This window comes from Pelophylax lessonae, assembly GCF_965119305.1.
Source record: "Pelophylax lessonae genome assembly, chromosome: 8".
Classification (NCBI taxonomy): domain Eukaryota; kingdom Metazoa; phylum Chordata; class Amphibia; order Anura; family Ranidae; genus Pelophylax; species Pelophylax lessonae.
The window spans coordinates 202,366,472-202,380,488 of NC_138775.1; positions in this window are offsets into that span (position 1 = coordinate 202,366,472).

Genomic DNA, 14,017 nt, shown 5'->3' on the forward strand with positions numbered 1-14,017 from the left:
GGAGGCCAGGTTCAAAACCAAGATCTGGTTAACTATTATTACCAGGAGTTAAGAGGTCTGGTCCCCCATCACCTTGTGTATCAACAGCAAAGTCAGAGTCTACCCAAAGATTCCACACCTTCTCAATTTTTTGGGACAACCTTGAGACAAAAAGGTCACCTTATAAAGAGGAACTGCGGCGTTAATGAGCTGTTTCCAGAAAGATAGGGTAAGGGCCCTATCCTATTTCATCCTGATCACTATAGCCTTTCTGGTGTAAAATAGTAATATACCCAAAAAGATTCACATAGCCCTGGCAAAGGCCAGAGAGTCCACACCAACCCAATAAGCATACTCCAGCTGTTAAGGGAATGGTAAAGGTACCTTGGGCACATATTTAAGCTAGATGTACAATGGAATTAGGCATGGGTGAAAATTTAGGTGCCTTTTTTTTGTAGCTTTTAGTGAATGAAGAAACCATGGGACCCAGACTATATTATAGTCAGTGTATGACTGTAGAGCCATACGATAACTTTTACAGTACTCAAAATGAATCCCGCCTTTCCTCCCCTTTTTCTCGTTAGCTTGCGGTGGTTCAAAGTCTCTTCCTTTCTTCCTTTCATCCCTCTCTGTTCCCCTGTTGGAAAAGTTTTGCACATTTCTGCCCCAGTGACCTTAGGGGAGCTGAGGAAAAAAATTGTTAATGGGGTTACAGACAGCAATAAAAACCCAGGAGTTTGCAACACTTCTCTGCTCTGTCCAAATAATGTAAAAAAAAAAAATGGTTGCCATTTACATATTCACAATTTTTATCAAGTACTGTAAATTTGTGCTAAAAATGTGAGGGGCTTAAAGGATATGGTCCAGAGTTTACAGTACAGTACAACCTAATCTAAACAATTATGAAAATAACATTTAGCAGCAACAGCACCCAAGCAGCAGGATGTCTTCCATTCTAGGTACTCACTCCTTATATAGAATTGCACAGCCTAAGTCACATGCAACCCATATAAAAGTATACTATTTCAACAGTGTCTTTTTTGGTCCTATAGAACAAATGGCTGCCTTGTCTAAGTTGCCCTGCTGACCTGTTAGTTCTTCTCCTGTTCTTTGCTGCCCATAACAGTGCTTTGCTTTTGCAAGCACTGGCTACCCAGGTCAGTGCCCACTTAGTATATTTTTATATGGGTTGCATGTGACCTAAGTGGGCACTGACCTGGGCAGCCAGTGCTAGAAGGAGGAAAGCACTGTTACTGGCAGCAAAGAACAGGAGAAGAACTAACAGGTCAGCAGGGCAACTTAGACAAGGGAGCCATTTGTTCTATAGGACCAAAAAAGACGCTGTTGAAATAGTATACTTTTATATGGGTTGCATGTGACCTATTTCAACAGCGTCTTTTTTGGTCCTATAGAACAAATGGCTGCCTTGTCTAAGTTGCCCTGCTGACCTGTTTGTTCTTGTCCTGTTCTTTGCTGCCAGGACAGTGCTTTCCTCCTTCTAGCACTGACTGCCCAGGCTAGTACCAACTAGGGGCACTGGCACGCACTACCACAATTTATTCCCTTGAGCCTCAAAGTCTTTTATACCTCTCTGGCCCTGCAACAGCCAGCACAGCCATTATAGATTTGATTCACAGTAGCTCAAACAGCCAGTGTCATTCATCAGCACACCACAGGCAAAGCAAATCACTTAGCTGCTCAACAAAAAATCTTTTTTACACCATTGAACCTTTTCTTGTGTGCACTAAAACATCCCATCATCATCAACATCACCAATGCATTTTTGCTACTGAGTATGCTAGAATTAGTAGTAAGATTGCCATGAACTCAAAAGCAATTCACAGAGTTTGAATCCCCAGCAGGCTGACAGCACTCTGTCCTCTCGCTCACTCTTTGCATAGTCAGTGTGTCCACCTACCTGTAACTTACTGTTTCAACTTCACTCTACTTAACCTAAGTGAAATTTGAGGATTGCCTGTATATGAAGAAAAAACACTAGTCTTACTAGTCCGTGGAGTCCTGCATTGTCTTCATACAGGCAAACTTCCCTTTGGTCCACTCTGCTCCTGTGATCTGGTGATCTGCTCTGTTCGAAACAAGATCTGGGGCGTATGCAGGCACTAGGTCTCATATGCACTTGCAAATACCCACACCATGTCTGAGCATGCACCAGATCTCTTCACTCGTGTGCAGACACGCCATTGGGACTTTTTCAGACCTGACAGAGACCATGGTGAGTGTGCTCATGTACCAGATCCTCCACACTGCCTTCTGGAATGTGTGATCTAGACACCTCAGGAGGTAACAGTGGCCAGATATGTCATCCTTAGCTAGGTAGTGATTAGGGAAGTCAAAGTGCTCATTAACGCTCCTATAGCATTTACGATGTGTTTATGATGTGTTTTTGTTGTGTTTATGAAAAGTTGAAAAAGTTTCAGGAATGCTTGATAAATGACCATGAAAGCGTTGCTTTTCTAGTGGGAATTGCTTAAAAGGGAAGTGATGTAGAGGAAATGATCTACTTCAAGTCATTTTTAGGTTGTGGTGTGATAATTCTCTGCAAATGGATTCACATACATTGATCTCTGACATTTAGCTTTGTCGAGCTCACCTTTGCTGAAACAAAAAGCCATTGGTAATAATGCTCAATGCCTCTGCTCCTACCTTGAACTTGCAGTATTGCTGACTGGCTTGATACTTTTTTTTTATTATTTCTTTAGTTTTTCATAAACTTAAAGTGTTTTAGATAAAAGCATTTTAGATGTAGCGTTTTAGATAAAAACAGACCCATATTTCTAAATAAAGTGCTGAAAAAAGCTGCATTAAAATGTAAACCCACTTTAATGACTTTTACCTATTGGTAAGCCTATATTAAGGCTTACCTATAGGTGCTGTAAATATCTCCTTAACTTGTACCATTTAGGAGATATTTATAGTGTATGCAGTCGCAGATGTCATCGGCGCATGCGCTCTGAAGAAATGGCCCATGCCGTTTCTTCAGAGCCCTGTGCCGTGACTGCCTGCACCCGCGCGCATGTGCGGGAGTGACGTCACGTGGCTCCGGCCAGTAATACAGCTGTAGTTTGCAGACCTGGAAAGAAGACAGGTGAAGATGGCTGTCGTCATCAAGGGTGTCATCAAGCGGATCAGATGGGATCGGATGAGAACGGACCGACGGTCCGTTCCCATCCGATTTCCCCATAGAGATGTATGGGAAACTGACAGCTGTGTCTCCGCACACAGTGCAGAGAACAGCTGTCATTCTCCTGCTCAGCGGGGGATTGGCGGATTGATCCCCCACTGAGATAAACGGAGTCCGCCGACGGAGCGGATAGTGAGAAAGAGCCCTAGGTGTAGCAATATAATTACATTTAATGAAGGTTCAACATTTAGCAACTTTAGCAAAAGGAGGACCTGGGCATAGGCCCCGTGATGGGACAATGGGGAAAAAATGCCCTATAGGCGTCCAACAGCCTTGGTAAAGGTAAATGGGAGTCTTTCACCCTTTTTTGAAATGTTTAATGGGACGATACAAGGGTGCCCGCTCTCGCCCCTCTTGTTTGCGCTGAAGCTGGAGCCTCTTCTGGCCAACAAACGGAACAGCGCGGACATAGGGGACATGAAGATTGGAGATGAGCAACATAAAGTAGCAGCATATGCCGAGGATGTCCTGTTGTACATAACTAACCTTAGAACGTAACTGCCAAATGTAATAAAAGAATTTAAAAAAATGGGGAACTTTCAAATTTAAAGATCAAACCTGTAAAGTCAGAAATCCTAAATATTGGACTGAGTTAGAAAAAAGAACTGGCCCTACAGAAGGAATTCCCATTTATGTGGTCGGAATTAGAGTTAAAATACCTGGGGAAAAAACTAACCCCTTCTTTGGGGAACTTATACCAGGCCAATTATCTTCCTTTAATTAATGAGAAAAAATCAGATATAAAAAAAAATATCAACACAGCCAATCTCATGGTTAAGCCAGATAAACATGGTTAAGATAGTAATACTACCCAAAATACTATATAAATTACAAATTATATTAATAGCTAACCCACAGGCATATTTCAAAAGCAATGATCTTCAGGTTCATATGGCAGGAGACAAAACCAAGAATACAGTATATGGTACTTGGTAAATACAAATCACGAAGAAAGGGGGGCACAAATTATTTTCCACCAGGCACTGGTGAATGGATAAAAATTACACAGTTAATAGATACTGTATTATACAAGGAGGAAAGATAAACCCATATCACAAATTAAAAGCCAAAGGGAAAATTATGTCACTGCATGAATGGAGGTATTCTCAGCTAAACCGTTTTGTGAAATCTCTACCGCAACCTATCAGATCTGAGAAGGATTTAAACCTAGTTGAAAAATTATGTAGATCACAAACAAAAGCGAAGCACTGTGTATCTCAGATATTTAAAATGCTAACTTGTGATGGGGGGCAGAGAATGTCTCCATTTATAGAAACATGGAAAAAAGATAGGAACAACAAGCGAATTAAATATTGAGAGCTGTACATGACTTTGCGGCAGACATAAACACCATTGAAATCAACTATAAATGTCTTGCAAGATGGTACATAACACCGGTAAAAGCACAAAAATGCCAACCAGATAAATCCTCACTGTTTTGGAGGGGATGTATTATGAAAGGTACGATGACCCACATATGTTGGGAGTGTCCCGAAATTTGAAAATATTGGCAGAAGGAACAACATTATTTTGGGGAATTTACAGGGGTAGATATTACTGATGATTCATGGGTATGTCTATTTCACAAAACTAATAAATAAAAAAAACAACATAAAAGTACAATAGTCCCACATTTAGTAAACTAGTAAACACGGCAATCCCAAAAAAAATGGCTAGACCCAGAAAGCCCTACACTTAGAGACTGATTAAAAATAATTGAATACATATACAGTATGGAACATCTAAGTAGCAGAGAAGAGGACCAGATAGAGAACTTCTCAAATAAATGGGAAAACTGGACAGAATAAAAAAAAAATAGAATTAAGCTGAAATTTGGGTGGACTAGAGGACGGGGAGAAAACGTTAGTTAGAAAAAGAAAGGAGGTTACACAATAAGGAAAAAGAGAGTGAATAAGCAAGAAGGAGGGGAGGGAAGGAGGGGAGGGACGGAAGGAGGGTGTGGGATTGAAAGGGGATGGGTTGTGTGTTTTTTTGTTTTAAATCTTTTACTCTGTGGAATGTTTTTGTATTTTTAAAATTATATTAAAAACAAAATAAAGTTTTTTTTTTTAAAAAAAAGAGGCACGTCTACGTATGCAGGCATCCGGGGTAAAGCTGTCCACATAGACCGTCCTCCTCACCGCTGTCAGTCTGCAGTCGTGAATGGAAAGACTACCCTGCAATAGAGTGATCTGAAAGCAAGGCTTGAAGCTCTCTTGGAGCACAGTGTTGAAGGGATGACATCAATGGTGGTGCAGAAGATGGTCTATGTGGACGGCTTTACCCCGAATGCCTGCATAATCAAATGTGCCTGTTTTATTCTTCGACCATGTGAGTTGCTAAATGTTGTACCTTCATCAAATGTAACCATATTGCTACACTTAGAGGCATCTCTCTTCTCTTTTATACTCAGTTGTGACATGACGCTACTTGTATATCAAGACATCGCTTGTTTATCAAGTCAAAAATTATAAAAAATGTTGCTTGTCTTGCAAAGTGCTCTCAAACTAAGTTAATCTCAATCCAAGGTTTTACTGTACTTTCCTATCTATTTACTAATGCTAGCAGCATAAAGATTACAAATAGTCAATGTTGATTGAGTGAGTGAAGTTCCACTTTAAATATATTTTTTTTTGCTTCATGAAAGGAAAAGGAGGAGTTCCGTTTTAAAAAAAAAAGGATTTTTGTAGCTTATTTGACTCCCTTGTAACAATTTGTTTATACATTTCGTTACCAATTAGGGAAAGAGCAAATAAAAACATGAATCTTTTATTCATGTGGTGTCCATATATTATGTACAAGGATAAATTAGTCCATCTTGGAACAAAATAGACAAAGAGAGAGAGAGCAAAAGAGATCTAATTAGTGTATAATGTTCTCCCAGTGCTTTGCCTTGAAGCTGAAATCAAGTGAGCTTGATAGGAAGAGAAGATTGCAAGGGAGCTTTGCATTCACAAAGACTCTTTGGAAGTAGGGTCACAAAAAAAAGGAAATAACCAAGGATACTAAATCTACTGGAGCCCAACTAATTAAGGTACAAATTAAGTATGTTTTATCTCATTTATTATGGTGTGCTTTGGTAAATGTACAAAAAGAACAAAGTAATGTGCATGTGAAGGCTGTAATGTGTGATCATATACAGCAACAAGCTTATACAATGGCGAAGCTACAGAGTTCATATTGGTACAGTGTAGTACTGTGTAAAGTGGGTATTGCAGTATGCCGACCAGACATTGAGCCCCTGTTCACATCGGGGTGATCTGACATGCGATTTGACAAAATCGTCAAATTGCAGCCTATTGCCAGCAACGGCACTGTCCCAGTCAATGCGATGCCGACTTTGCAGGGAAGCACCGATTTCCAAAAATAGTTCCTGCACTAATTTTGGCGACTTCGTGGTCAATTTCAATAGACATCTGTGGATAAACCCACACAAATGTCTTTTAAATCACCCCCCAACTCGCAATGAAATGCGGTTTTGAGGTTCAGCTGAACTGGCATGATTTTAAACCCACCTCCAAAGTGAACGTACCCTGAATGAGACTCCAAATTCCTTCTATTTAGCATTGTCTAAGGGCTCCATTCACACATGCTACGGCTGCAGGTAACAGCAGGGGGTCCGGGGCGTTGCTGCTTACCGATTCAGGTACGAATCATGTCCCAATTTTTGTCTGAATTCGCACCTGAAACTGAGCCAAAGACGCACAGGACCCTTTTGCAATGGGGACCGCAGGCGCGGTCACCCTGCAGCTGTGTAAAACAGCTTCATTGAGAGCAGGTCACACTCTCCTGTCATGCAAATTGGATTCAGGGAAACCCACATTCAATGCGCATCAGTGTGAACACAGCCTAAAGCCTCGTACACATGCACAGATTGTTGGCCGACAGATCGGCCGTCTTTTGTCCAGTGTTGTTTGTTGGTTGAAATGTGCTCTAGACTTGCACTGGACTTTTGTTGGCCAACAAAAACCAACTTCAGAAGTGATGTCATGTGATGGTTGACTTTCCGTGTGTTTTTTCTTCTCTGAGCATGCCCAGTCTTGCTCATCTGATTTTTGTCTGCCGAAATCTGTACTGACTGAGGAACAATCGGCCATTCTGTTGTTGGCCAACAAAAATTTTATAGCATGCACACCAGATTTTTTTCGGCCGAAAAGTCGCAGTTGGTTGTCGGAAGCATCATACTAACAAGCCTACAATCGGCCGATCGGACGTTGGCCAACAATTTACGGCCAACAATCTGTGCGTGTGTACGGGGCTTTAAGGTTCATTTTGTTGTTGTTACAGCCGCAAAGTAAAAAATACTCTTCTTCTTCTAGATTTCCCCCAGCTTTCTGATTAAAATCACCAACCGTTTAAAGTAGATCTAAAACTGACCAATACAATCTCAAACATGCCAATGTATATTAGAAAGGTTTAAACATTTAAAATTGCACCTTTGCTTAAAGAAATACTTGGTGATCATGCCCTAAAGATCCTTGTTCAGACACTTCCTATTATTTGAAGGCATCTGTTTCTAATTTTGCTTCTCATTTGTCACCCTGTCACAATTGCAAACTGTTGGAGGCATAATGGTTGATTTGCTAAAAGCAAATAGGCTATTCACATTGCAAGGAAAGTTGCACTTTGCAAGATCATTTTTCCCAATGTTTAGTGAATGATGTGAAACTCCATCCTCCAACCAGGTGCAAGCAAAAATGTTTTTCTTTTTTTGTTGTTTTTATTGGGGCCACTGGAGTCCTCTTCCTCTTGGAGCTGGTGGATGTTAGAGACCTTCTGCTCCTCCACCTTCCATTTCAGGATGACCAACAGATGCTCAATAAGATTTAGGTGTGGAGACATGCTTGGGCAGTCCATCATTTTTACCCTCAGATTCTTTAGCAAGGCAGTGTTGTCATCTTGGAGGTGTGTTTGGGGTAGTTATATTGGGATACTGCCCTACGGCCCAGTCTCTGAAGGTGGGGATCATGCTCTGCTTCAGTATGTCACAGTACATGTTGGCAATCTTGGTTCCCTCAATAAACTTTAGATCCCACATGCTGGACCATGACACTCCCACCACCATGTTTGACTGTAGACAAGACACACTTGTCTTTGTACTCATCACCTGGTTGCCGCCACACACGTTTGACACCATCTGAACCAAATAAGTTTATCTTGGTCCCATCAGACCACAGGGCATGGTTCCAGTAATCCATGTCCTTAGTCTGCTTGTCTTCAAAAATCTGTTTGAGGGCTTTCTTGTGCATCATCTTTAGAAGAGACTTACATCTGGGATGACAGCCATGCAGACCAATTTGATGCAGTGTGCGAGGTATGGTCTGAGCACTGACAGGCTGACCCCCCCACCCCTACAACCTCTGCAGCAATGCTGGCAGCACTCACATGTCTATTTCCCAAAGACAACCTCAATATATGATGCTGAGCACATGCACTCAACTTCTTTAGTTGATCATGGCGAGGCCTGTTCTGAGTGGAACCTGTCCTGTTTAACCGCTGTATGGTCTTGGCCACCATGCTGAAGCTCAGTTTCAGGATTTTGGCATTCTTCTTATAGCCTAGGCCATCTTCATGTAGAGCAACAATTCTTTTTTGAAATCCTCAGAGAGTTCTTTGCCATGAGGTTCCATGTTGAACTTCCAGTGACCAGTATGAGAAAATGAGAGTGATAACACCAAATTTACCACACCTGCTCCCCATTTACACCTGAGACCTTGTAACACTAACGAGTCACATAACACCGGGGAGAGAAAATGGTTAATTGGGCTCAATTTTGGCATGTTCACTTAGGGGTGTACTTACTTTTGTTTTAGAAATTAATGGCTGTGTGTTGAGTTATTAGGTAGACATAAGGTAAGGATGGGAAATTTTTTTGCATGATGGAACATGCCATGTTGGAGACTGAAACCGATTTCCGAAACAGGTAGTTGTGGAACAAACAGAACATTCTGGTCTTGGTGATACAAGCATTGTATCACATCTGTTCTTCAGTGAGTGCTGTCAACCTGTAGTTTTCAAAGAACTACCACAGCACTGTGGAACGCTGTGGTAGTTCATTAAGTCTTCCTGCAGATTCTATCTGCTTGCCCGTATGATGTACAGGCACACAGATACAATGACAGGTCTGCAGGAGACCTACATGGTTCCATTGATCTGCTGATGGCTGGTGCAATGCTTTAGAGGCTCCAGAAACAAAAAATAATAAATTGCCTGCAAAAAAATGTGCATTTATAATTTTTTGTTAAAAGGTGAATTTATTCTTTAAGCATTACAAAATTTTAACAATGGCAACACTGGATTGAATGTTTTTATTTTCTAATTCATTTTGCAAATTTTATCTATGTATCACAAAGAACTGTAATATTTGTACATAAATGTAAATGTTTGTAGTAGTACCATATCAAACCATGTACAAAATAACAAAAGTACATTCAAATAATTTGGCCTCAAATATACTGTATATTTTTTTAGTAAATTTTACAACTTGTATTCAGTCACAAAACTTAGGCTATACATTGTTTAGGCTACCAAAAATGGGCTAATGCAAACAGGCATTGTGAAAATATCTCCTAAATTGCATAATATTTTGAGTGCTTGACATCAGTCTGGAAGCACATCCAGTTTCTCAGTACTTTCTTATAAATGAATGTGGCAGAAATGTTATGCCAGCATGCATACCCATAGGTTGACCTGGATAACTGTGCATACCTGTGTGCAGGCATGCATTTCTGTGCATGGAATTGTGGTCTTCTGCATGCCCTGCCATATGTGTGGGTGTGCATGCACGTTAGCTGCTCACAGTGGCACCAAACCAATTTTTTTAAACTGAATTTGTTCTGGACTGTGTGCTGAATTGTCTTCAGCAGTTTATCTGTGATGTGTGACCGGAAACTCTGCCTGAACTCTTCTTACTGATCTGGCATTCTCTTGACCTAGTATTTGATTCTTCTCATGTGACTATGCTTGAGCACCTGTTCAATTTACCAACTATGGCTTGTATACCGATCGTTCTTCTGCTGCTGATTCTGAACTTTACTGCCTGTTTGTTGGCTGTTTCTGCTGATCCCATTTCAGCACCCCCACATTTCAGTTTGCCATAGGACACTTGTTCTCTTCCACTGCTATTGCATTTCATATTCCACTATCCAAGAGAATCAAGATTGGAGTTGCCATCTTAAGCATCCATTACAGTTAGACCAAAGCATGTGCGTATTTGCATTGCTCTACCTGTTGACTCATACCTATCTACATGTTTAAACCTCACTTCGCTCAACCATTGAAGCACCTCCACCCAAGCAATTACATTGCTATTAGGGCATAAATATGGACATCTTCCAAGTTAAACAGTAATTTGTCAACTGAATAAAAATAACTCACTATTATATAAATGTATCATTCCTAACTGTCCAAATATAATGTTATTGTTAAAGCAATTTGTTGGTAATAATGAGTTGATTTTCTATCTGAGTGAGTTAAATGCATACATTATTAAGATAACTGTTATTGTGACCGTAGGAGCGAAAAGCTAATAAGCTGTCATTATAAAGAAGTCATGGCCATCTTGTTATATTTTGTTATATATATGTAAAGTGCATTCTGTTGAAAGTCTCTTATCCTTAAGTGAAAACATAATTTATTCTCTACCTGATTTCCCATCTGTCATACGTTTCTCTAACTTCATATTATGTTAATGTGTCTCTGTAATCTATTTACAATTTCCCGTGTGTTTAGTTTAATACACAACTTGACATTGTCTTCAAAAATTGAGAGCTCATGTTAGATGCCTCATCAATGTCATTTAAGCTTATTTTATTCAATCATGTCCAAATGCTTGTTCTATGTTCTCTGCCTAATGCAGTAATTGAACTTCAGTTGGTAATGGGGTGAGAGGAGGTGCAACAAACCTAAAAACAATGCAAATAAGAATTCAGACGTAATAAAGGGATTATCCACACTTGTTATCTGTGTGTTGAACTTGGGTATTGCTTTCAGTAGGGGGCCCATTATTTCATCTAAATGTATTTATAAATTATAAGCAATCACACATCATGTTAGTTGATATGGAGGATGCAAGACCATTTTTGCAAAGTAAAGGATGGTGAAGATGGTGATCTGTTGGTCTCTGACCATCTCCTGTTACATGTCTGCAATCTCTAAAACGAAATATGTGACAGTGCTTCTTGTTCTAAGTATTGAATCAAAAATATACATTTCTTAATAGAAATTAAGTGAAAATAAATAAACTAGAAGGACTAGTAGCACCAGCCTTTTATTATCTAATCCATGAATCAGAAAGAAGGAAGGATTGGGGGACAAGGATTTTTTGGCACAACAAGGTTACTAAAATTAATTTTTATTCATGAATTCATATAAAATCAGGGGAATACACTCAATATATAAAAAAATATGACCTTATAGAAGGCCCAAAAATGATTTACAATTATGTAGCAGTTTACTTAGATATTGATTCCATATAGAATATACAGAGAGTATTGCAAACTTGTATATAAGCAAATACTTCACATCAGACGGATCTTGCCGAAGGGTGACAGAAATCAGGAACTGCCGTCCAACCAGACCAGCTGATGCTGTATTCAGTTATTCAAAGATAAATATTCAGCATTGCTCAACATGTTTTGCCTTTTTGAAAGCTTCATCTGGAGCATTTTAATAGGGTACTCTGTATAGTATTATAAAACAGGACATATGCATCAGCGTCATTCGTAACTAACGAGGAGGGTATCGTGGATTTCAGGAGAATGGATCATGCATTTGGTAGAGGATAGAAACCCTTGGAATTGTAACAACCAAGGGTTGACGAAAGCTTGGCTGGCGTCGATAGACCAAGCAACAAGTCCCTCCCCGGATGGGGAACCGCCACCATTGGCAGTTTGCAATACTCTCTGTATATTCTATATGGAATCAATATCTAAGTAAACTGCTACATAATTGTAAATAATTTTTGGGCCTTCTGTAAGGTCATATTTTTTTATATATTGAGTGTATTCCCCTGATTTTATATGAATTCATGAATAAAAATTAATTTTAGTAACCTTGTTGTGCCAAAAAATCATTGTCTCCCAATCCTTCCTTCTTTTAAATTTATTAAGGATTTGGCAATATCAGTATATGTTTCATATGCTCAGATTGCTGCTATCTGAGTGCATATTTCCTTCATCATTTCTAATCCATGAATCAGCTCTCCTACAGCAAAAGGATTCATCCTTTGTCCACCAGATATAGCCTTTAGAGATGTATAGAACTGTTCGCCGGCGAACAGTTCCCGGCGAACTTAGCATGTTCGCGTTCGCCGCTGCCGGCGAACATATGCGATGTTCGGTCCGCCCCCCATAAGACATCATTGAGGCAAACTTTGACCCTGAACTTTACAGTCAGCAGACACATTTCCAGCCAATCAGCGTACCTCCCTCCCACACCCTCCCACCTCCTATAAATAAGCAAGGGCAGCATCCATCTTAGATCATTCTGAAGCAGTGTGTGTAGTGAGAATAGGGAGAGAGCTGCTGCTGCTGCTGCTGCTGTTAAGCTAGGGACAGTTAGTCAGTGTTCCTGGTCTTGCAGTGTTCTTGGTCCACTACTGCTGTAATATCAGCACCCCAAAAAGCCCTTCTAAGGGCTGGTATTTGTGGTTTTTTTTTTTTTTATATATATATATATATATATATATATATACCTAGCGTCCCCAAAAGCCCTTTTAAGGGCTGGTAATTGAGTTGTTTCTTCATATATATATATATCTATATCTATCTAGTGTCCCCAAAAGCCCTTTTAAGGGCTGGTAATTGAGGATTTTTTTATTTTTATATATATACATATATATATATATATAGTGTCCCCAAAAGCCCTTTCAAGGGCTGGTAAGGTAATAGATTTTTTTCTTTATATATATATATATATATATATCTATTGTACACTGCAGTTGCCTGCCCGCTGTGTGTGAGAGGCCACAGACCTACCACAGACTGTACTGTGTGCACACCACACTCATTTCGGGTGGCACAGGCACAGTACCTGGCATTTTAAAAAATATTTTTTTTTTCTCTGTCATAATTGCAGTGAGTGCTGTGTCAGGTCCACAGAGTGCACTGTACCCACTGCAGTGCACTGCCCACCACTGATATATATACGTTGGCACAGCATCTTGTTGCAATAAATTGAAAAAAAAAATATTTTTTATTATTGCAGTTGCCTGGGCTGCCAGTGACTGTCAGGTCCACAGAGTGTACTGTGCCCACTGCAGTGCCACTGTGTGCCCACCCACCACTGATATATAAGGTGGCACAGCAGCTTGCAAAGTAAAAAAAAAATATATATTTTTTTAAATTGCAGTTGCCTGGGTGCCAGTGACTGCTGTCAGGTCCACAGAGAGTGTACTGTGCCACTGCCCACCCACCACTGATATATAAGGTGGCACAGCAGCTTGCAAAGTAAAAAAAAATATATATATTTTTTAAATTGCAGTTGCCTGGGTGCCAGTGACTGCTGTCAGGTCCACAGAGAGTGTACTGTGCCACTGCCCACCCACCACTGATATATAAGGTGGCACAGCAGCTTGCACTCATAGTACAACAGTAACAACACATTAAAAAAAAAATGACAGGCAGAGGCAGGCCACCCCGCAAGGGCCGTCGTGGTCGTGGTGCTGTGATTTCCTTAGGCTCTAGAATAATGCCCAGTGTTCAGAGGCCACCACAGCCCCTGAACTCAAAAAATTCTGAGGCCATAGTTGACTGGCTTACACAGGACACCCAATCGTCTACAGCTTCCGCTCGGAACCTTAATGCACCATCCTCCTCCAGCTCAGCTTCGGGCACC